This window comes from Anomaloglossus baeobatrachus, chromosome 2 (assembly GCF_048569485.1).
Source record: "Anomaloglossus baeobatrachus isolate aAnoBae1 chromosome 2, aAnoBae1.hap1, whole genome shotgun sequence".
NCBI lineage: Eukaryota > Metazoa > Chordata > Amphibia > Anura > Aromobatidae > Anomaloglossus > Anomaloglossus baeobatrachus.
In genome coordinates, this window is record NC_134354.1 from 301,134,953 (window position 1) to 301,159,126 (window position 24,174).

Consider the following 24,174-nt stretch of genomic DNA (forward strand, 5'->3'; position numbering starts at 1 on the left):
CGCCATGTCGAAACTGTGCAGAAGGGTGCATAGGTCCTTGATCTGAGATCACTCCATCAGGGTGATCTGCCCCACTTCTGCATCTCGTTGGCCCAGGCTATACATCATGACGTATTGCACCAGGGCTCGCCGGTGCTGCCACAGTCGCTGTAACATGTGGAGAGTTGAATTCCAGCGTGTCGCCACATCGCATTTCAGGCGATGAACCGGCAGGCCGAAAGACTTCTGTAGCGATGCAAGTCGCTCAGGTGCGGCGGTTGAACGGCGGAAGTGAGCACTGCAGACAGTTTCCGTGCCCTGGTCAGAAGGCCATCTAGGCCGGGATAGTGTGTTAAAAATTGCTGGACAACAAGGTTAAACACGTGAGCCATACAAGGCACGTGTGTCACCTTGCCCAGGCGAAGGGCCGCACCCAGGTTTGCAGCATTGTCGCACACGGCCTTACCAGGCTGCAGGTTGAGTGGAGACAACCATTTATCAAAATCAGTCTCCAGAGCTGCCCACAACTCAGTCGCTGTGTGACTCCTATTTCAAAGACATGTCAAGCTAAAGACCGCCTGATGCCGTTGCGCTCTGCTACCAGCATAGTAATGAGGGGTGCGTGATTCCTTCTGCGCAGTGAGAACGCTGGTGGCCTGACCAGGCAGGCTTGGGGCGGAGGTGGAGGACCCAGATGAGGTGGAGGATGCAGAAGCAGTGGCGGAACTTGGACAGACAGAGGATTGACACACAAGTCGTGGGGACGGCAAGACTTGTGCAGCAGACCCTTCACCATCTATCACCATAGTTACCCAGTGGCCAGTCAGCGACATGTAACGTCCCTGTCCATGCTTACTGGTCCAAGTATCGGTGGTGAAATGCACCCGTTCACACACAGAGTTTCTCAAGGAAGCGGTGATGTTGTGTGCGACATGCTGGTGTAGCGCGGGCACACCTTTCTTAGAGAAGTAGTGGCGACTAGGCATCTGGTACTGGGGCACAGCGACAGACATAAGGTCTCTAAAATCCTGTGTGTCCACTAGGCGGAAAGGCAGCATTTCTGTAGTCAACAGCTTACAGAGGGATAGAGTCAACCTCTTCGCTTTGTCATGGGTCGCAGGAAGTGGCCTTTTATTTGACCACATCTGAGGGACAGAGATCTGGCTGCTGTGTGTAGACGGTGTTGAGTCGGGTGTCCCTGGAAAAATGCAGCTTTGTGAGGAAAGTGCAGGCGGAGACATGATGTTGCCTTCATCCAAAGTTGGTGCTATCGATGTCTGAGAGAGCTGTACACACTCACTTGTTTCCCCTTCCAAACCAACTGACGACCTACCAAGCAAACTGCCTGTTGCGGTTACAGTGGTGGAAGTTGTGGGTGGAAAAACAGGTGTGACAGCTGTCCCCACAGTCCTAGAAGATGACGAGCGCGCGGATGCACTGGAAGGGGCAGGCGGTGGATGGTTCGCTCCGCTAGGCCGCATTGCAGCACGGTGAGCTTCCCATCGGGCCATATGATATTTATTCATGTGACGATTCATGGAAGAAGTTGTCAAACTGCTGAGGTTTTGACCTCTACTAAGAGAACCATGACAAATTTTACAGATCACATAATTTGGGCGATCTTTTTCTATGTCAAAAAAGGACCTGGCTAGGCAAGGCTTAGAGGCCATGCGACCTGTTGATCCACCCCGAATAATGCTCAGAGGCAGAGTGGTGGCTGAGGATGCAGTTGTAGACGTGCTACCAGTGCTCCGACTGTGTCCAGGAAGGCGCCAGGTTACTTCGACGTCGGTTGCATCCTCCTCCACCGCCTCTGTTGACCTCCTCGAGTGTCTGACTGTGGGTTGACAGTAGGTGTGATCTAGAACTTAATCATCAATTGTTGTGTTTGCACTCCCCTACCCCTCAGACCGAGTTTCTTCTTGCCCTGACCGAATATTTAAGTTGTCATCCCAATCGGGTATCTGCGTCTCATCTTCATCAGTATGTTCCTCATTGCCTATAACCACAGTTGTTGGAAAGGCAGCATTTTGGTAGCCAACAGTTTGCATATGATGAAAGTCAACCTCCAAGCCATTTCATGCCCTTCTAAAAGCATGTAAAACACAGCGAGGGGACTCCAACCACAGTCTCCCTCGTTGCCACTAACTGGGCCACACACACCCCACTTGACTGGCATCGGTTGAGCCCCCCTTTTGACAAAGAAAAAGATGCTTTGCATGAAGCACTCTCAAAAATACGCGTGCCTTTCCCGTCCCCTGGCTGACCCAGGGGAAGAAAAGTCCTCTGAGAGCCATGACTTGTTCATCTTGGTTCTTTTAGAGACACAGCGAGGGGACTCCAACCACAGTCTCCCTCGTTGCCACTAACTGGGCCACACACACCCCACTTGACTGGCATCGGTTGAGCCCCCCTTTTGACAAAGAAAAAGATGCTTTGCATGAAGCACTCTCAAAAATACGCGTGCCTTTCCCGTCCCCTGGCTGACCCAGGGGAAGAAAAGTCCTCTGAGAGCCATGACTTGTTCATCTTGGTTCTTTTAGAGACACAGCGAGGGGACTCCAACCACAGTCTCCCTCGTTGCCACTAACTGGGCCACACACACCCCACTTGACTGGCATCGGTTGAGCCCCCCTTTTGACAAAGAAAAAGATGCTTTGCATGAAGCACTCTCAAAAATACGCGTGCCTTTCCCGTCCCCTGGCTGACCCAGGGGAAGAAAAGTCCTCTGAGAGCCATGACTTGTTCATCTTGGTTCTTTTAGAGACACAGCGAGGGGACTCCAACCACAGTCTCCCTCGTTGCCACTAACTGGGCCACACACACCCCACTTGACTGGCATCGGTTGAGCCCCCTTTTGAAAAAGAAAAAGATGCTTTGCATGAAGCACTCTCAAAAATACGCGTGCCTTTCCCGTCCCCTGGCTGACCCAGGGGAAGAAAAGTCCTCTGAGAGCCATGACTTGTTCATCTTGGTTCTTTTAGAGACACAGCGAGGGGACTCCAACCACAGTCTCCCTCGTTGCCACTAACTGGGCCACACACACCCCACTTGACTGGCATCGGTTGAGCACCCTTTTGACAAAGAAAAAGATGCTTTGCATGAAGCACTCTCAAAAATACGCGTGCCTTTCCCGTCCCCTGGCTGACCCAGGGGAAGAAAACTCCTCTGAGAGCCATGACTTGTTCATCTTGGTTCTTTTAGAGACACAGCGAGGGGACTCCAACCACAGTCTCCCTCGTTGCCACTAACTGGGCCACACACACCCCACTTGACTGGCATCGGTTGAGCCCCCCTTTTGACAAAGAAAAAGATGCTTTGCATGAAGCACTCTCAAAAATACGCGTGCCTTTCCCGTCCCCTGGCTGACCCAGGGGAAGAAAAGTCCTCTGAGAGCCATGACTTGTTCATCTTGGTTCTTTTAGAGACACAGCGAGGGGACTCCAACCACAGTCTCCCTCGTTGCCACTAACTGGGCCACACACACCCCACTTGACTGGCATCGGTTGAGCCCCCCTTTTGACAAAGAAAAAGATGCTTTGCATGAAGCACTCTCAAAAATACGCGTGCCTTTCCCGTCCCCTGGCTGACCCAGGGGAAGAAAAGTCCTCTGAGAGCCATGACTTGTTCATCTTGGTTCTTTTAGAGACACAGCGAGGGGACTCCAACCACAGTCTCCCTCGTTGCCACTAACTGGGCCACACACACCCCACTTGACTGGCATCGGTTGAGCCCCCTTTTGAAAAAGAAAAAGATGCTTTGCATGAAGCACTCTCAAAAATACGCGTGCCTTTCCCGTCCCCTGGCTGACCCAGGGGAAGAAAAGTCCTCTGAGAGCCATGACTTGTTCATCTTGGTTCTTTTAGAGACACAGCGAGGGGACTCCAACCACAGTCTCCCTCGTTGCCACTAACTGGGCCACACACACCCCACTTGACTGGCATCGGTTGAGCACCCTTTTGACAAAGAAAAAGATGCTTTGCATGAAGCACTCTCAAAAATACGCGTGCCTTTCCCGTCCCCTGGCTGACCCAGGGGAAGAAAAGTCCTCTGAGAGCCATGACTTGTTCATCTTGGTTCTTTTAGAGACACAGCGAGGGGACTCCAACCACAGTCTCCCTCGTTGCCACTAACTGGGCCACACACACCCCACTTGACTGGCATCGGTTGAGCACCCTTTTGAAAAAGAAAAAGATGCTTTGCATGAAGCACTCTCAAAAATACGCGTGCCTTTCCCGTCCCCTGGCTGACCCAGGGGAAGAAAAGTCCTCTGAGAGCCATGACTTGTTCATCTTGGTTCTTTTAGAGACACAGCGAGGGGACTCCAACCACAGTCTCCCTCGTTGCCACTAACTGGGCCACACACACCCCACTTGACTGGCATCGGTTGACCCCCCCTTTTGACAAAGAAAAAGATGCTTTGCATGAAGCACTCTCAAAAATACGCGTGCCTTTCCCGTCCCCTGGCTGACCCAGGGGAAGAAAAGTCCTCTGAGAGCCATGACTTGTTCATCTTGGTTCTTTTAGAGACACAGCGAGGGGACTCCAACCACAGTCTCCCTCGTTGCCACTAACTGGGCCACACACACCCCACTTGACTGGCATCGGTTGAGCCCCCTTTTGAAAAAGAAAAAGATGCTTTGCATGAAGCACTCTCAAAAATACGCGTGCCTTTCCCGTCCCCTGGCTGACCCAGGGGAAGAAAAGTCCTCTGAGAGCCATGACTTGTTCATCTTGGTTCTTTTAGAGACACAGCGAGGGGACTCCAACCACAGTCTCCCTCGTTGCCACTAACTGGGCCACACACACCCCACTTGACTGGCATCGGTTGAGCCCCCCTTTTGACAAAGAAAAAGATGCTTTGCATGAAGCACTCTCAAAAATACGCGTGCCTTTCCCGTCCCCTGGCTGACCCAGGGGAAGAAAAGTCCTCTGAGAGCCATGACTTGTTCATCTTGGTTCTTTTAGAGACACAGCGAGGGGACTCCAACCACAGTCTCCCTCGTTGCCACTAACTGGGCCACACACACCCCACTTGACTGGCATCGGTTGAGCCCCCTTTTGAAAAAGAAAAAGATGCTTTGCATGAAGCACTCTCAAAAATACGCGTGCCTTTCCCGTCCCCTGGCTGACCCAGGGGAAGAAAAGTCCTCTGAGAGCCATGACTTGTTCATCTTGGTTCTTTTAGAGACACAGCGAGGGGACTCCAACCACAGTCTCCCTCGTTGCCACTAACTGGGCCACACACACCCCACTTGACTGGCATCGGTTGAGCACCCTTTTGACAAAGAAAAAGATGCTTTGCATGAAGCACTCTCAAAAATACGCGTGCCTTTCCCGTCCCCTGGCTGACCCAGGGGAAGAAAAGTCCTCTGAGAGCCATGACTTGTTCATCTTGGTTCTTTTAGAGACACAGCGAGGGGACTCCAACCACAGTCTCCCTCGTTGCCACTAACTGGGCCACACACACCCCACTTGACTGGCATCGATTGAGCACCCTTTTGAAAAAGAAAAAGATGCTTTGCATGAAGCACTCTCAAAAATACGCGTGCCTTTCCCGTCCCCTGGCTGACCCAGGGGAAGAAAAGTCCTCTGAGAGCCATGACTTGTTCATCTTGGTTCTTTTAGAGACACAGCGAGGGGACTCCAACCACAGTCTCCCTCGTTGCCACTAACTGGGCCACACACACCCCACTTGACTGGCATCGGTTGAGCCCCCCTTTTGACAAAGAAAAAGATGCTTTGCATGAAGCACTCTCAAAAATACGCGTGCCTTTCGCCTCCCCTGGCTGACCCAGGGGAAAAAAAGTCCTCTGAGAGCCAGGTCCACATTGTCAGTGGACAGACACGTGTGCTTATCTGCCAGCAGACCCCCAGCAGCACTGAAGACAGGTTCCGAGAGAACGCTGGCTGCAGGACACGACAAGATCCTCAAGGCGTACGTGGCGAGCTCAGGCAATTTATCCAGATTGGAAGCCTAAAATGAGCAGGGCTCAAGTTGCACAATAATGGAATCGATGTTTCTTTGCATATACTCATATATCTGTGTGTCTCCCTCTTTTTCCTTGTCCAGCTGTTTTGTTTTCACATGAGTATATGTCCTTGTCACTTTCCCATGTGTTTGTGTTATGTTGTGAGTTGTTTGTCACCTTTTGGACACCTTTCAGGGTGTTTTCTAGGTGTTTTACTGTGTTTGTGATTGCCTGCCATTGTTTCCTATGGGCTCGAGTTCGGTTCGTCGAACGTTCGACGAGCCGAACTCGAGCCAGACCCCCCGTTCGGCGAACCGCCTCGAGCCGAACCGGGACCGGTTCGCTCATCTCTACTGCCTAGGTCCGCTCTTCTAGTGGTGCAAAAGAGACGAACAGCAGCGTAAGCCGCACAAAGCTCCTACCTCTGTTCGCTCCCCTAGGGTGCGAGGATACGAACAACTGCCAGACGCAGTATAAGGAACGTTACCCTAGCGGCAACGTCCACCTACGAGTCAAATCACAAGGCCCAGCCAGACCATGTGCCTCAGGCACCTGCCTATGTCCGCTCCCCTAAGAGGTAAGGATACGGACAGCAGCCGAAGCTGTAAGGTATAAGAACGCTACCCTGTCGGTAGCGCTCACCTAGCATAGACAGAGAAATGCCTAGAGGAACGCGCACAGAGCGTCTACTCTTATGCATGAACCAAGAGGACTGAGCGCCATGCGGCGTGTGTCAGGGTCTTATATAGACTCTGTGCCTCATCCAAGATGGAGGACACCAGAGCCAATCCGCTGCCAGAATGACAGGAGTGACGTCATGCTGGCCTATCACCGAGCAAGGTGTCACAAGCACATGACCAGCGACCAATCGGCATAGAAGGTGTCAGAGACATGTGACCTCGTGTCAGCGATGATGTCACCCGCACATGTGCAATGGCTCCAAGATAGGACTTAGTCTCCGGCGCTCGCACATGTGCAGTAGCAAGAAATCTGGACTTAGTCTCCGGCGCTCGCACATGTGCAGTAGCAAGAAATCTGGACTTAGTCTCCAGCGCTCGCACATGTGCAGTAGCAAGAAATCTGGACTTAGTCTCCAGCGCTCGCACATGTGCAGTAGCAAGAAATCTGGACATAGTCTCCAGTGCTCGCAGCAACCGTAACAGAGATTCACTCCCTGCACCACGGTTGTTTGGTGGAAAAGCCGAGCTAAGATCGAGTAACAGCTTCTGCTGATACTCCTGCATATGTGCGTCCCTTTCTATGGCTGGAATTATGTCACAAAATTTGGACTTGTACCGGGGATCTAATAGTGTGGCAAGCTAGTAGTCATCATCACTTATAATTTTGACAATACGAGGGTCATGTTGGAGGTAGTGCAGCAAGAAGGCGCTCATGTGTCTTACGCAGCCATGCGGACCAAGTCCACGCTGTGTTTGTGGCATAGAGGTGCTAACCATTCTTTCTTCCTCTGACATCTCCCCCCAACCTCTTTTAACAGAAATTTGACCAAGGTCTCCCTCATCCTCTGAGTCTTCCATGTCCATGGACAGTTCGTCCTCCATTTCTTCATGTTCTCCTGCACCGTCCTCAACATTTCGCCTGCTACTATGTGCCCTTGTTGATCCCTGTCCCCCATTGTCCCATGCCTGCCGCGTTGGTGATGATGAACATCTGGACCTTGGTGATGTTGTTGTGTCTTGCGCATATGAATCCTCCTGCAGTTCCTCCCCTTCCTGTTGTCCCACCCCCTGACTCGGAATAGTGTTTAGCGTGTGCTCCAGCATTAAAATGACTGGAATTATCATGTGGATAATGGCATTGTCAGCGCTAAACATATTCGTCGCCATGTCGAAACTGTGCAGAAGGGTGCATAGGTCCTTGATCTGAGACCACTCCATCAGGGTGATCTGCCCCACCTCTGCATCTCGTTGGCCCAGGCTATACGTCATGACGTATTGCACCAGGGCTCAACGGTGCTGCCACAGTCGCTGTAACATGTGGAGAGTCGAATTCCAGCGTGTCGGCACATCGCATTTCAGGCGATGAACCGGCCAGCTGAAAGACTTCTGGAGCGATGCAAGTCGCTCAGCAGTGGTGGTTGAACGGCGGAAATGAGCAGACAGTTTTCGTGCCCTGTTTAGAAGGCCATCTAGGCCGGGATAGTGTGTTTAAAAATTGCTGGACAACAAGGTTCAACACGTGAGCCATACAAGGCATGTGTGTCACCTTGCCCAGGCGAAGGGCCGCACCCAGGTTTGCAGCATTGTCGCACACGGCCTTACCAGGCTGCAGGTTGAGTGGAGACAACCATTTATTAAACTCAGTCTCCAGAGCTGCCCACAACTCAGCCGCTGTGTGACTCTTATTTCCAAGACATTTCAAGCTAAAGACCGCCTGATGCTGTTGCGCTCTGCTGCCAGCATAATAATAAGGGGTGCGTGATTCCTTCTGCGCAGTTACAATGCTGGTGGCCTGACCAGGCAGGCTTTCGGCGGAGGTGGAGGACCCAGACGAGGTGGAGGAGGCAGAAGCAGTGGCGGAACTTGGACAGACAGAGGATTGAAACACAAGTCGTGGGGATGCACTTTCCTCACAAACCTGCATTTTTTCATGGACAACTTCGTCGTCAGTAGCATCCTCCTCCACCGCCTCTGTTGACCTCCTCGAGTGCCTGACTGTGGGTTGACAGTAGGTGGGATCTAAAACTTCCTCATCATGCATTGTGACCGAGCCTCAGACCGAGCCTCTTCCTGACGTGAACCATTATTTAAGTTTTCATCCCAATCTGGTATCTGCGTCTCATCATCATCAGTATGTTCCTCATTGTCTATAACAACAGGTGTTACAGTTTGTGAATAAGGGTCAACATTATGCTCAAAAACATGGTCCTCACGGCCTGAATCAGAGTCACAAAGGTTCTGGGCATCACTGCAGACCATTTCCTGGTCTGTACTCACTGTAGCTTGGGAGCAGACCTCTGATTCCCATACTATAGTGTGACTGAACAGCTCTGCAGACTCAGCCATCTCTGTTCCACCATACTGTGCAGGGCGGATGGAGACTTGAGAGCTGGGAGAAAGCAAGTGTGATTGGGATGACAACTCAGAGGACTGGTGTTTTTTGGATGCGGTAGTTGAGGTGGCGGAGAGGGCACTTGTTGGACAACTTGAGATCCATTCAAGCATTTTCTTTTTTTGGCCATCATCTACCTTTGTTCCAGTTGTTTGTGTCCGTAAAAAAGGGAGCACATAGGATTGTCCACTATAAGTAGTAGAGATCTTACTCACTAAGGTTGACAAATCTCCGGGCCCGGATGGCATACACCCCAGAGTACTACAGGAATTGAGTTCTGTGATAGATAGACCATTATTTTTAATCTTCTCAGATTCCTTAATAACAGGGTCGGTACCGCAGGACTGGCGCATAGCAAATGTGGTGCCAATATTCAAAAAGGGGACAAAAACTGAGCCGGGAAATTATAGGCCGGTAAGTTTAACCTCTACGGTTGGTAAAATCCTTGAGGGTTTCTTGAGAGATGCTATACTGGAGTATCTCAAGAAAAATAACCTTATGACAGAGTATCAACATGGGTTTATGAGGGATCGATCCTGTCAAACTAATTTGATCAGCTTCTATGAAGAGGTAAGTTCAAGTCTGGACCAGGGAAATGCAGTGGATGTTGTGTATATGGACTTTTCAAAAGCTTTTGATACGGTGCCACACAAAAGGTTGGTACATAAAATGAGAATAATGGGGATAGGGGAAAATATGTGTAACTGGGTTAAAAACTGGCTCAGTGATAGGAAACAAAGGGTGGTTATTAATGGTACGTACTCGGACTGGGTCTCAGTTCATAGTGGGGTACCACAGGGGTCAGTATTGGGCCCGCTTCTTTTCAACATATTTATAAATGACCTTGTTGGGGGCATGCGGAGTAGAATTTCAATATTTGCAGATGATACTAAACTCTGCAGGGTAATCAATACAGAGGAGGATAATTTTATATTACAGGGAGATTTATGTAAATTGGAGGATTGGGCTGAGAAGTGGCAATTGAAGTTTAATGTAGATAAATGTAAGGTCATGCACTTGGGTAGAGGAAATAAAATTTATAATTATGTACTTAATTGTAGAGCACTGGGTAAAACAGACACAGAAAAAGACTTGGGTGTATGGGTGAATGGTAAACTTCACTTTAGTGGCTAGTGTCAGGCAGCTGCTGCCAGGGCTAATAAAATAATGGGATGTATTAAAAGAGGTATAAGTGTTCATGAAAAAAATATAGTTCTACCTCTGTACAAGTCACTAGTGCGACCGCACTTAGAATACTGTGTACAATTCTGGTCACCGATATATAAGAAGGATATAGCTGAACTGGAGAGGGTGCAGAGAAGAGCGACCAAGATTATTAGAGGAATGGGTGGGCTGCAATACCAAGACAGGTTATTAAACTTGGGGTTATTTAGTTTGGAAAAACGAAGGCTTAGGGGGGATCTAATCACAATGTATAAATATATGAGGGGACAGTACAGAGACCTTTCCAAAGATCTTTTTACACCTAGGCCTGCGACTGGAACACGGGGGCATCCGCTACGTCTTGAGGAAAGAAGGTTTAATCATAATCACAGACGAGGATTCTTTACTGTACGAGCAGTGAGACTATGGAACTCTCTGCCGCATGATGTTGTAATGAGTGATTCACTACTAACATTTAAGCAGAGCCTGGACGCCTTTCTTGAAAAATTTAATATTACCAGTTATGTATATTAGATTTTATGACAGGGTATTGATCCAGGGAACTAGTCTGATTGCCGGATGTGGAGTCAGGAAGGAAATTTTTCTCCATTGGAACTTGTTTGCCACATTGGGTTTTTTTTGCCTTCCTCTGGATCAACATGTTAGGCTACGGGTTGAACTAGATGGACTTAGAGTCTCCCTTCAACCTTAAAAACTATGATACTATGATACTTTTGCTGGAAGATGGTCTATCTTCAGCAGATGTTAATGGAGCTTTGCCACCTTCCCCACGGACAAACCCTTTTATTTATTTTCCAACACTCCTCTTCCCCTTTCCACCAGTATCTGTCATTTTGCCACTCATTTTGATTGCGACAAGATTGTGCACTTAAAATGTGGTAGTAAAAATTGAGAGGTGGTGTAGATTGCAGCGGTGGTCTATCTTTATTAACAGCAGAATAGACAACAATAACTATCCCTGACAATGCAACTACGGCCCTTAAACTGGCAGCATAGTTTGCTAGTATAAAGACTTAGTAACAATGAGTTTGAGTGTGCAATGCAGAGGTGCTGCAAATAGCTTTCCATCAGTGGGACAATAATGGAAGTCCAACAGCCACTTTTAGGATGCCACTAAGTTTACTCAGTGTTTGCTAGTATAATGGCTTAGTAACAATGAGCTTGAGTGTGCAAAGGGCAGGAGGGTACAGTGGCAGGGTTGTGGGTCAGTGTACAGGAAAGGAAGCCTCACTTTCTATCCCTCCTAATGGGGAAATGCAGCGAGGAAGTCCCTGACCTTAGCTACACAGACGCTGTTATCTGTAGCTGTTAAAATCTGTTTCCACGGATCTGACTGTCACCTATGGCTCTGAGCCTGCTGTTATTAGCTCTTACAAGGGCTAATAGAAACTTCTATCCCTATTCTGTATAGCGCTGTGTGTAGAGCGTACACAGCAGTATCGGAGACAGGAGCTACGCCAGCGGTGACTGACACCCAGACGCAGAAAAGATAATGGCGTCCGGACGGGCAGATACCTGTTTTTATAATGCAGGGACATGTGACATGGACATCCTATCACATGCCGTTGCTTCTCTGGCTAAAAGTCCACTTAGCTGTGTGTGTGTCTGGGATTGGCTGACATGCTGGCCTGCCCCACTACACACGCGCGCTTAGGGAAGGAAGACAAGGAAAAAAAAAAAAATGGCCATTATCCCAGCAGCAGTGATCTGAATGCGCTGTTCCCGCACACTATACGCTGAAATTTCATAATAGTGTGAGTCACAGAGTGACTTACACTATTACAGCGGAAAGCCAGCTAGTAATTAGCTTGGCTTTTTGCTGCTAGAACCGTTCTCGAACATAACTAGAACTATCGAGCTTTAGCAAAAAGCTCGAGTTCTAGTTCGATCTAGAACAGCCCCCAAAATCACTCGAACCTCGAACTGGAGAACCACGAACCGCGCTCAACTCTAGTGCCAAGAAAAGACCAAGGGGGGACGGATGGCGTCCGGCCGCATGTAAACCGAGGCCATAAAAGCAGGGATGCCAGGACTCTGCCGCCATTTGGTTCCTGGAAGATACCGCTGCCAGCATGCACCGTCCATCCGGTAGCCCCGCAGTCCCTGAGCCCGCGCCCGGCACCGCAGCGTGGGTAGAAATCCGGACCATCCGTCTGAGCAGCCGTTTGCAGGTAAAAGTGCAGCTCCTCTTGGAGGAGTGGGAGGCCTACATGGCGGATGTGGTGGTGGCCATATGGAGACGCGAGGTGGAGGAAGACTTGGAGGAGCGGGTAAGCGACCCACGCCCCTGTGTCCCTACAGGATGGGTCGCTGCGGCTGAGGGGCCCGGTCTGCGCCCGCTCACCCTGCTGTCTCCCCCGCTACCCGTGTTGGCTGCTGCCACCCTGTTTTGCTATATTTTTAGCACTAAGGTTCAGATACGGCTTTAAAGAAGGCAAATAAGTAATTTTATTATAAAGGTTAATATGAAATACAAACTTAAAGGAAAAGTATGATATTGCGTACACTTTTGTATATTGAACATACAAAGGTTAAGTACAGATAAATACTTACATCACCAAGGAGTTTTGGACATCATCTGCCTGGAGGTCAGAGAAGCATGACATAGACAGAGGACTCCTGGACATCACTGCCCGGATGTCTCACGGTGCAGCAAACATGAGCTTCTGTCTGTGCTATACTTTATCTGATCTTAAATATTGGCTTGAACAATATTACAAGCCTTAAAGTTAGGGTACCTTCACACTTTAGCGATGCAGCAGCGATCCGACCAGCGATCTGACCTGGTCAGGATCGCTGCTGCATCGCTACATGGTCGCTGGTGAGCTGTCAAACAGGCAGATCTCACCAGCGACCAGAGACCAGCCCCTAGCCAGCAGCGACGTGCAAGCGACGCTGCGCTTGCACGGAGCCGGCGTCTGGAAGCTGCGGACACTGGTAACTAAGGTAAACATCGGGTATGGTTACCCGATGTTTACCTTAGTTAGCAGCTCACACCGCTTAACTTAGCGTGTGCAGGGAGCAGGAGCCGGCATTGGCAGCATGAGAGCTGCGGAGGCTGGTAACGAAGGTAAATATCGGGTAACCACCTTGGTTACCCGATGTTTACCTTGGTTACAGCTTACCGCAGGCTGTCAGACGCTGGCTCCTGCTCCCTGCACATTCAGTATCGTTGCTCTCTCGCTGTCACACACAGCGATGTGTGCTTATCAGCGGGAGAGCAACAATAAAAAAACGAACCAGCACTGTGTGTAACGAGCAGCGATCTCACAGCAGGGGCCAGATCGCTGCTCAGTGTCACACACAGCGAGATCGCTAATGAGGTCACAAAAAACATGACTCAGCAGCGATCTCGCTGTGTGTGAAGTACCCCTTAATGTGTTGTAGTCTTATTGATCCATGCCCTTTGATGGCCAGTCATGGGGCATAGATGAATCAGAGATACACCATGTCATGATATATTTTACCTTCTCACTGTATGTGCTGTAATACTATGTCTTGGGATGTAAGTAACCATACCTTCCCCCCATCCCCTGTGTCTCTGGGCCCATAATGCAATTATCTCTTGTCCACACAGCCAGGGGAACTTCTCATTGTTTCGTAAGCAGTGGATAACGCCAACTACACAAACCTGTAGACATCTCGGCGCCAACCTTCTAGAATCTTCTAGTGGCCCAACCATTGCATAGACCCCTACCCTTGAGGGGCGGGCCCACGAGCTCAGACAATTCACTCCTGTTTCCAAATGCAGTTGGGAGCTGAGTGTTGAAGAGGAAGGGAGCGAGATCTGATTCTGCGGACAGATCTCGCCGTCCAGTGGATTGTGTGGGATTTCTGGGACTCTGAAGAGGACTATTTCGTCGTGATCTGGCACTTTGGATTATCGGGAGGTGCCCCCGAATCTGTTTTATTTGGACTTGTCGTGTGCTGTTCCTCTATTCCTGTTAGTAAACCTGTTGGATCATCCTCGGCCTGTTGTCTCTCCTTGCTCTGCTGTACACCCCGTCACACACCACACATCAGACAATGGGGTAATAAACCCACAGCATTCAAATCTCCCAAGAATACACATCAGGTATTTGAGCTAGGTAAATGGATATATTGTCTGTCTGTGTATATAGAAAACCCATAAAACATCAGATTGTTGAACTAAAGTCAATCATAAGGATTCTCTTACAATGGTATATTGTCTGTCTGTATATATACAACAAACACACAGAAACCCTTAAGCATACACAAGATTGTGTAACCATGTTCACTTTGTCTGTATGGTTAAACAATATGTTATAGTATAACATATTGTATAAACTCAAAAATAGCCATTTTTATATTTGCAATACACGCCCCACCACTAGGCCCGCTACCCCTACAACCAGTAGCGGAACCCTGCCTGTCCGCCCGAGCGGACCAGCCTGCAGAAGAGGTCCGCGGACGACTCGAACCGCTTCCTTGGAAGCTCCCGAGGGCAGCGTCAGTCTGCGAAGACACACCGGTGGCATCGGAAGTGACCGCACCCAGTACCGTCCCTACTCCGGTGATCCGTCCCGTCCAGGAGGAGGCTCAGCAGGTGAGGACCCCTGTACCCATACCCCACGCCTCGGCTGAGGCTGCGCCGGGTCGTCGCTGTGAGGCAGAGGACGCCAGTAGTGGGCAGTGTGAAGGAGGCCCTGCGGGGCTCGACCCGTGCGCAGGGGCAGGCAGGCGCCTCTTACTGGGACAGAGAGCCGAGCCAGCTGGGCCGGGAAATTGCGGAGAAGGAGAAGCGGAAGGCCGAGATGATAGTCCGCACGATCCAGGAGAAGGAAAACCTCCACAGAGCCACCTTCCGGGTGCGGGGCCCGGTATACGAGGGTCAGGTGCGAAGATTCGACCCCCACTGGGGGTATGGATTTATTTTCGAGCCAGGCCTAGAGGCTGAGGTGTTTGTGGCCCGCCGGGATGTCAATGCCCATCTACCAGAGGGCCACCCGGGCCGTAACTTGCTCCCAGGCGATCTGGTGACATACACGCGGCACTGTGGAGAGAGGGGCTGGTATGCCCTGGATGCCAAGCTGAGAGGAGGCCAAGAGGCCCAAGAACCGGCCCAGCCCCCTCCTCCATCCTGCGGTGTGGACTTGAAGTGAGGCAGCGGTCCCTCCGTTGCACCGTTGTCCCCGTTGGAACCACCAGTACCGTTACCCTGTTAAGTAAATGAATGAATCAGACCGAGCAAATAACCTGACTGACACCGTGATTGACCCGGCCGTTGCCGGCAAGTTGTCCCCGCAGGGACCCTTTGTTACCGTTAGCATGAGGAACTCTTCATAGACATGCCTGAGAACTTGCAGGGCACCCACGAACTGGATCAGGACTGGGGTCAAGGAGTGCTGCCCACTTCTTAGGGGCAGCATCAGGGCTAGGTTGCTTGGGTGGGAGAGCGGAAGCCGTCCGTCCGTTATTATTAAAAATGTATATATATGTGTTTTGCAACGTTTAAGTGACATGGGGATGCAGTGGCGCCCTCCCCGCCCGCGACAACTTTGTGACGCCAAGTTGTCGCCCGCAGGCTCTGGCCCCTGGAACTCTAGCTGTGGCGGTAGCTGTATTTCCTTCTACTGGTCGGACGATTGGCTTCTATCGGGTCTTGTATGTTAGGAAACCCCTGGGGTTCCGGTCACTGACGGATTTGACCTCTTAACGGCGACTCCAAGCCTGGTCGGGGTCCGCAGGCCCTGCCGGTGTGTGCTGGCTTCACTTCGCTCCCCGGTTCGGTACCCGCGGGCCACCGCCCGACCCCGGTCCTATAGTTCCGCGTCAATTTGCCTCTCCTGCACACGGCCACCACCGTCTGCCAACCTTACTCTTAGTGCCCGGGCCACACACCCGGACACGGTCAGTTTACTCCTTCACTCCTCTCCCTTGCACTTCCCTAACTCGACTCTCTCTTCCTTTTCCCGCCTCCAGGACTGTGAACTCCTCAGTGGGTGGGGCCAACCGCCTGGCTCCACCCCACCTGGTGTGGACATCAGCCCCTGGAGAGAGTCAACAAGGATTTTGTGTCTGGCTGATGTGCCTGTCTCGGGGTGGGAGGGGGTGTTGCAGTACCTGTGACGACCTGGCTAGTCCAGGGCGCCACATAAGCGCAAATTATTTTTTACGCGGCAATCATACTGTGAATTGGGGAATCAGTCCAGTAAGCTTCTGGCCTTTATGATTCAGAAGTATAATTCCTCTAACACCATGCTTCACCTGATGGAAGTATATTCACCTAACCGGCGGATATCATTCAATGCTTTATAGTTCCCGTTATAAATCTAGGAGTGGGGTATCAATGAATGACTGAATGACTGCTTGGCGTATTTAGCTGACATGGACTTCTCGAGGCTGACTGCTGCTCAACAATCCTTTTTAGACGCCAACATTACTTTAGATAAACTAAAATCTGCTATTGCTGATTTGGCTGTGGGTAAGGCCCCAGGACCAGATGATTTTCCTGTAGAATTATATGGGAGGTATCAGAAATTTTTGCTGAGGCCGGGGCCACACGGGGACTACTGCGATCCTCGCATGACACTCGGCTCATGCTGGCAGTACAGCGGGAGTCGAGTGTCATTGCGACTGAGCTCCGATCGTGCGATCGGACCTCAGCTGCGGGGGGCGGGCAGGCACTGAGGAGGGACGGGCCAGCGCTGAGGAGGAGAGGGAGGCATTTATCTCCCTCTCTCCTCCATTGCCGGCAATTGCAATTCTTGTGTGACGCCCCTGGACTATCGGGTCATCACAGGGTATTACACAATCTGAAAACCTTGGGCGGGATAGGCCCAAGCACATGCTGCTTAGAATATATAGCCTGTGGACAAGGCTGGATGGCAATGTGTGAACAGCCACCACTCGCCAAAAATCAAGACAGATGGAAAAATAAAGAAATGAAGTACACTGCAATATGGGGACCTACCAAAAACCTATATAACAATGAAAAACCGCATAAAAACAACCTCTACTCAAAATATTGTGTTTTGCAAAGTGTGCACAGTACCAACATTCCAAACTGTACTATTGAAAAATTATTTGCCAAAAACCTCATTTTTCAATAGTACAGTTTGGAATGTTGGTACTGTGCACACTTTGCAAAACACAATATTTTGAGTAGAGGTTATACACAATCTGCTCTCCCATGCAGTATCCACCTCCTTCTTGGTTTTGGGTCCCTAACCATATGGTGTTGCCTACATCAGCTAATCAAACCCTAGATACATTATTCACCACACCCACCAAACACACCAGTGGATGGTTTGAGTGGAATAGAGTTGTGTCGCCCCCACAACAGCAGTTGGGCTGCTCGGAACCGGATCCGCAGTGGCTCGAGGGGTTTCCGGACATGGGGGTCGTGCGGACACTCAAATAAAGGGGACGTATATGTACGGGGATTGCTGTAGATACTTCGTGATGCTGTAACACCCGAATGTCAGTGTTGTAGGTAGATAGATACGGTGGTGCTATGGAGGACTCAGAGACACAATGATGATAAATATAGGCCACAACAGCCCAAACAATACAGTTAACAATCTATGCAGCTCAGAGAATGTCAAGTACCGGCCCGTAGATAGGGTGAGGACTATATTCTCCGGCAATTTACTCCCTCCCTTAAATATTAATGGGGTTTACCCGGGATGTGCTACTACGGGTTGTGGTACGTGGTCTCTCCAAGAGTACAATCTTACAACCGCCACCCCTGTTATATTCACAATTTACATAGGGCACTCGGCCAATTCTCCCCTTAAGTCCCTCTGCAGAAAATACTTAGTACTATAAATATATATATATATATATATATATATATATATATATATATATATATATTCATTCATACTTTTATGTAATCACTTTAACTTTTGCTGTCTCCGGGCAGTGGGAGGAATCAGAAAGAACATAATTTTAGTCCTCTGCCGTGAGAAAAACACAGTTTCACTTTATATACCTTCTGGATTAATGCAAAACGTCTTCATTTAGCACAGTCCTTTCTCTGTAAACAACTCTTTAACAGTAGTTTTAATTTATAAGGAGTCTTTGTTCTAAATAACTGTCCCTATCTAACTATTAACACACATTGACCGGTCTCTCAATAGTTATAACTCACAGACTTCTTTCGATGTCTTTTGCCACACAGACACAGCACTCAGGGTTAATTCGCAGGAGGCCAGTCTGTTATCCCAAGATGGCGGATCTGTCTTTGGAGGCCAGTCTGTTATCCCAAGATGGCGGATCTCTTTCTCCTCGCAATATTCACTCTGCTTCTTGTTTATTTAAACCACGAGTTAAACACTTCATTCCTTAGTTCAGCATCTCCTTTATGATGGAGCAATAAAAATCCTACTGTGGAGACAGATCAGTAGTCATTCCCTTTTCTCAAAAGAAAGCAACCGAGCCCACAGGAACTCACTCTCCTCTCCTTAACAGCTCCAGCGCACGCACGCCTTTTTTCGCCCAACTGCCACACTATTTTAAAAATCAACTGTGCCCAGTCATGCTCTACAGTGTCACCTGGTGGCCATTGAAATTATAGCACAGATATACACCACTATATGTATGTCTTTCATCCTGTTACACTCCACCCCACTTAAGATTTGGCGTCCCGGCAAATAATTTTCTATACTTTATGTGCAATACATACTCTTCAGGGTTGTATCGTATCGGGGGAACACCAGCTGTGCTCCTCTCTGACCTCCTTAAGCCGGGATTAGCTGTGCTTGAGGGGGTGATTGTCACGTCTGTCGGCATGACGACACTTGGGGGCAGTTCTGGAACATCCGGAATCTGCAATGCCAGACCTTGGTCGTCTGAGGACACGTTACTGAAATCATCACAGCAGGTACATATGCAGTGCCTACAAGTAGTATTCAACCCCCTGCAGATTTAGCAGGTTTGATAAGATGCAAATAAGTTAGAGCCTGCAAACTTCAAACAAGAGCAGGATTTATTAACAGATGCATAAATCTTACAAACCAACAAGTTATGTTGCTCAGTTAAATTTTAATAAATTTTCAACATAAAAGTGTGGGTCAATTATTATTCAACCCCTAGGTTTAATATTTTGTGGAATAACCCTTGTTTGCAATTACAACTAATAATCGTCTTTTATAATACCTGATCAGGCCGGCACAGGTCTCTGGAGTTATCTTGGTCCACTCCTCCATGCAGATCTTCTCCAAGTTATCGAGGTTCTTTGGGTGTCTCATGTGGACTTTAATCTTGAGCACCTTCCACAAGTTTTCAATTGGGTTAAGGTCAGGAGACTGACTAGGCCACTGCAACACCTTGATTTTTTCCCTCTTGAACCAGGCCTTGGTTTTCTTGGCTGTGTGCTTTGGGTCGTTGTCTTGTTGGAAGATGAAATGACGACCCATCTTAAGATCCTTGATGGAGGAGCGGAGGTTCTTGGCCAAAATCTCCATGTAGGCCGTGCTATCCATCTTCCCATGGATGCGGACCAGATGGCCAGGCCCCTTGGCTGAGAAACAGCCCCACAGCATGATGCTGCCACCACCATGCTTGACTGTATGGATGGTATTCTTGGGGTCGTATGCAGTGCCATCCAGTCTCCAAACGTCAAGTGTGTGGTTGGCATCAAAGATCTCGATCTTGGTCTCATCAGACCAGAGAACCTTGAACCAGTCTGTCTCAGAGTCCTCCAAGTGATCATGAGCAAATGTAGACGAGCCTTGACATGACGCTTTGAAAGTAAAGGTACCTTACGGGCTCGTCTGGAACGGAGACCATTGCGGTGGAGTACGTTACTTATGGTATTGACTGAAACCAATGTCCCCACTGCCATGAGATCTTCCCGGAGCTCCTTCCTTGTTGTCCTTGGGTTAGCCTTGACTCTTCGGACAAGCCTGGCCTCGGCACGGGTGGAAACTTTCAAAGGCTGTCCAGGCCGTGGAAGGCTAACAGTAGTTCCATAAGCCTTCCACTTCCGGATGATGCTCCCAACAGTGGAGACAGGTATTCCCAACTCCTTGGAAAGGGTTTTGTACCCCTTGCCAGCCTTGTGACCCTCCACGATCTTGTCTCTGATGGCCTTGGAATGCTCCTTTTGTCTTTCCCATGTTGACCAAGTATGAGTGCTGTTCACAAGTTTGAGGAGGGTCTTAATTAGTCAGAAAAGGCTGGAAAAAGAGATAATTAATCCAAACATGTGAAGCTCATTGTTCTTTGTGCCTGAAATACTTCTTAATACTTTAGAGGAACCAAACAGAATTCTTGTGGTTTGAGGGGTTGAATAATAAATGACCCTCTGAATAAACTTTTCACAATTTAAAAAAAAAATAAAAAAAGAAATAACATTCTTTTTTTGCTGCAGTGCATTTCACACTTCCAGGCTGATCTACAGTCCAAATGTCACAATGCCAAGTTAATTCCGAATGTGTAAACCTGCTAAATCTGCAGGGGGTTGAATACTACTTGTAGGCACTGTAGGTTTATTCGATTGACCCGTGACTGGTGGGTCAGACGAAATAGGTGGGCATGGGAGTGCGTCAGAGACGCACTTTTTCAACCAGTTTCGATGCATTGTACGTCGAGCTCCGACATCCTTCAGGGATCACGGTGTACACACTTCCCCCTGCAAGTGGCCCATCCACCACTGTGTACGGTGTAGCCTCCCACCTATCATCCAACTTTCCACCTGGGCGGGTAACCCGTACAAGTACTCTATCACCCACCTGAAACTCCTCTCCATACACCAGTCCACGGTCTCGATGGGGATGGTCCTGTATCCATTCCTCCACCAACCAGTGGATTTCCCGTAACTTCGTTTGTTGGTTCTGAACTGTAAAAACATTAAAATTAATACATCTAGTTATCAAATATTTCATAGTAAGACATATACGTTCACAGTTCTGTTTATGTTGGAGGGCATAGTTTATTAATTAAGTTTTTATAAGGAATAAGTATTAAAATATCTATATTGAGTATACTTGAGTACTGACATGGAAGGATATATATAAATCCTTCCCGAAGCTTCCAGAAGGTTACGTAATACGGAACTATATTCAACTAAACACCCTATATGGACTGAACAGCTGGTATATAATACACGATGGAGGGGGCTACTTGCTCGCTCCTCCACATTGCCTGCGGTCAGAAGACTCCAGTGCTGCAAGATGAGACACGCTGTCCGGCCTAAGAGATGACACCCCCTGCCTTGCCATTCAGGACCCAAAGAGAGATGGGTAAAGATTTCCCATTGATCAGTATGGACTAAATGAACTCTTTGCGTAAGCTAACAAAGTATATTATTTTTCCTTTCTGTAACTGAACCCTGGCAACCATTTTTAAATAGATAAAATACATTTATTTTTTACATTTTTGAAGTCCTTTCTTTCATGCGCTTTTACGTATTTGAAGAAAAATATATTTAAGAGTATATTTTTTAACATTTGGTGAGCCACCCATTCGTGATTTTTTTTTTACATTTTTGTTGTTCCTTCACTTTGCATAAGGGGGGTCGAAGTAATAAGTATCTTAAGTATCTCCTGCAAAGGATCAGGAATCGACAATTTATAAAAAATCACGCAGAACCTAGGAAATACGTATAAGTCAAGTTGCATGAATGTTTTTTTTTTTTTTTTGAATGAACTTTAAAGTCTTTACAAAGCCACAGAAGTTAACTTTTGACGTATTTTTGAGCAAGAAAGATAAAGTCAGTCCATAAGAAGTATTGGACGTGCTGAACAAGGTGAATCAAGTCTTACAGGATCATCCATCAGATCATCTGATCATTTCAGGTAAGAAAATGGATTTTATCTCTTCATATGTTAAGCAAAGTAAACTTCAGTTCACTTATTTAGATATTTCTAATGTGGAAGAGATTTGGTTACGCTTTTATGAGGAGTGTGAACTTGAGAATTCACGTATAGAATGTGCAAGGTCTTTTAATAGAGAGAAACAGAAAATCAGGAATGTCTGTCATTTAGTCTATGATTTTCACAAGTTAATCGTAGAAAAATGTAAAAATGGTGGAAATAGACAACCTGAATTGTCAGGAGAGTCAGTGATAGAGAAATCCAAAGACTGCTTAGAACCTGAAAAGTCAGTGATATTGTGAATTCTGACTGTAATGTTGCAAATGATAAGTCAGATGATTTAGACTGTAATTCAAATCAGAATCTTGATAATGGCGGCAGACACGTGCTACCTAATCAAGGTGCCTTTCAAGATACTGAGAAAGAAGCAGGAAATGACGTAGTGAAGCCAGAAGGGGGAGGAGCCAGAGTGGGACACGTGCAGAAAGTTGTCAGAGAAGGACACGTGCAGAGAGAAAATGGCGACGATCAGTTTCTAAAAATAGAACAGGCTAAGTTAGGGATTGAACTTAGAAAGAGTCTATTGGACATATGCAAATTAATTCCCGCATATAATCCTAAAATACATGTTTGCAGAAATTCAGAGATATTTGAAAGTTCCATCGAGAAGTTAAATTTAACCAATAGTGAGACGAATCAGTTATTCCGTATGTGGATACCTCAGCATTTCTTTAGACAATTGGCATTAAAAAAGTTTTCTGACAATGAGACATTTGATTGTTCAAATGATAATGATATCATAAGGCTGAAAAATCTCATCTTCTGTGCAAGGAATGAATCTGATCCAAATTATGAGATGTTGAAGGAATTACAAATTGAACAGAATGAGAGTACGTTCTCATTTATGTCCGTTTTTGAACGTTTGTATAGGGCGGTTATTCCAAATGTCAGATTGGATGGAATGATACGTTTATTCATCAAGAAATTTAATTTCCTTGACAATGCCGCCTGTGCGGTGGCATTAAATAAAAAGTCCCTATTCGAATGTACGACATTTATCGATTTTGTTAGAAGTCGCCAAAGTCAATCAAAACAGAAATTAATTAATTCTGAAAAACCAACAGTGTCTCCCAGATCCAGATATTTTTGTGACAGGGTGTATGAAATTCGAAGGAAGATGCATACGTGTTACAAATCATACAATCCATCCCAATTATCATCTAAAAATCTTTTTTCACAGGAAAAACCCTTGTCTCCAGTGGAGGGATTGGTCACTGGGATTGATGATCCCAGACAAATTCTGAGTAAAAGCTTTGAAAGACAGAAACAGGTGTCTTGTGCAGATTCTTTCCCTGGGTTAGGATTTGATAGTCCGCGGCAGCTGGGTGGTCTTTCAGAGAGAGACATTCTCTCTCATTTAACAGAAAACCTTGAATTACATAAGTTCCGAGATTCCTATAAGTTCAAAGTGAATTTAATAAAGCGAATCTTTGAAGAAAAAATTAGGTATGGTCTTCAGTTAAATAAAGTGGATTTCTGGGTAAATTAATTTTATTGTTTGATAAATATGTTTATTCATATACAGTGAATCTATGCATATATATATATATATATATATATATATATATATTAAAGGTAGTGATAGTAAATCAAGGTCATATTTTCATTTAGTAAAATGATAGTTTAATGTTATAAATTAATAATTTGATCTCTGTATATGAATAATAATATTTAAAATAAAACAATAAGAGAAAGTAACAGATTTTAAGTGTTTCATTTTTATCATAAATATGATAATAATTTTATTATTTTATTTCCCTCAGAATTTATCAGTAAAGCAGATTGATGAAGTATTAACTTTTTATTTATACATTTGTTCTTGTCCTCAATCAGGTAACATATATTTTATTGGGTAAGGTTAAACGCGAAAGCATGATTAATTAATAATTATTATTTTCTCAGGTACCAATTGCCAGAGTATTATTGCTTTAACGTTTCTTTTATGAATATATATCTTCTTTAGAGTTATTAGAAATGTAATCTGAGCGTTGGAGTGTAGTAAAACTGCTTGCTGTTTTGGAATGGTGTTCTTTGCACGTACTAGAGCATGTGACTTGGTACTAAAGCTAATAATAAATGTTTGTTCCATGGTCATATGTACAGTATGTAATACATTGGAATTT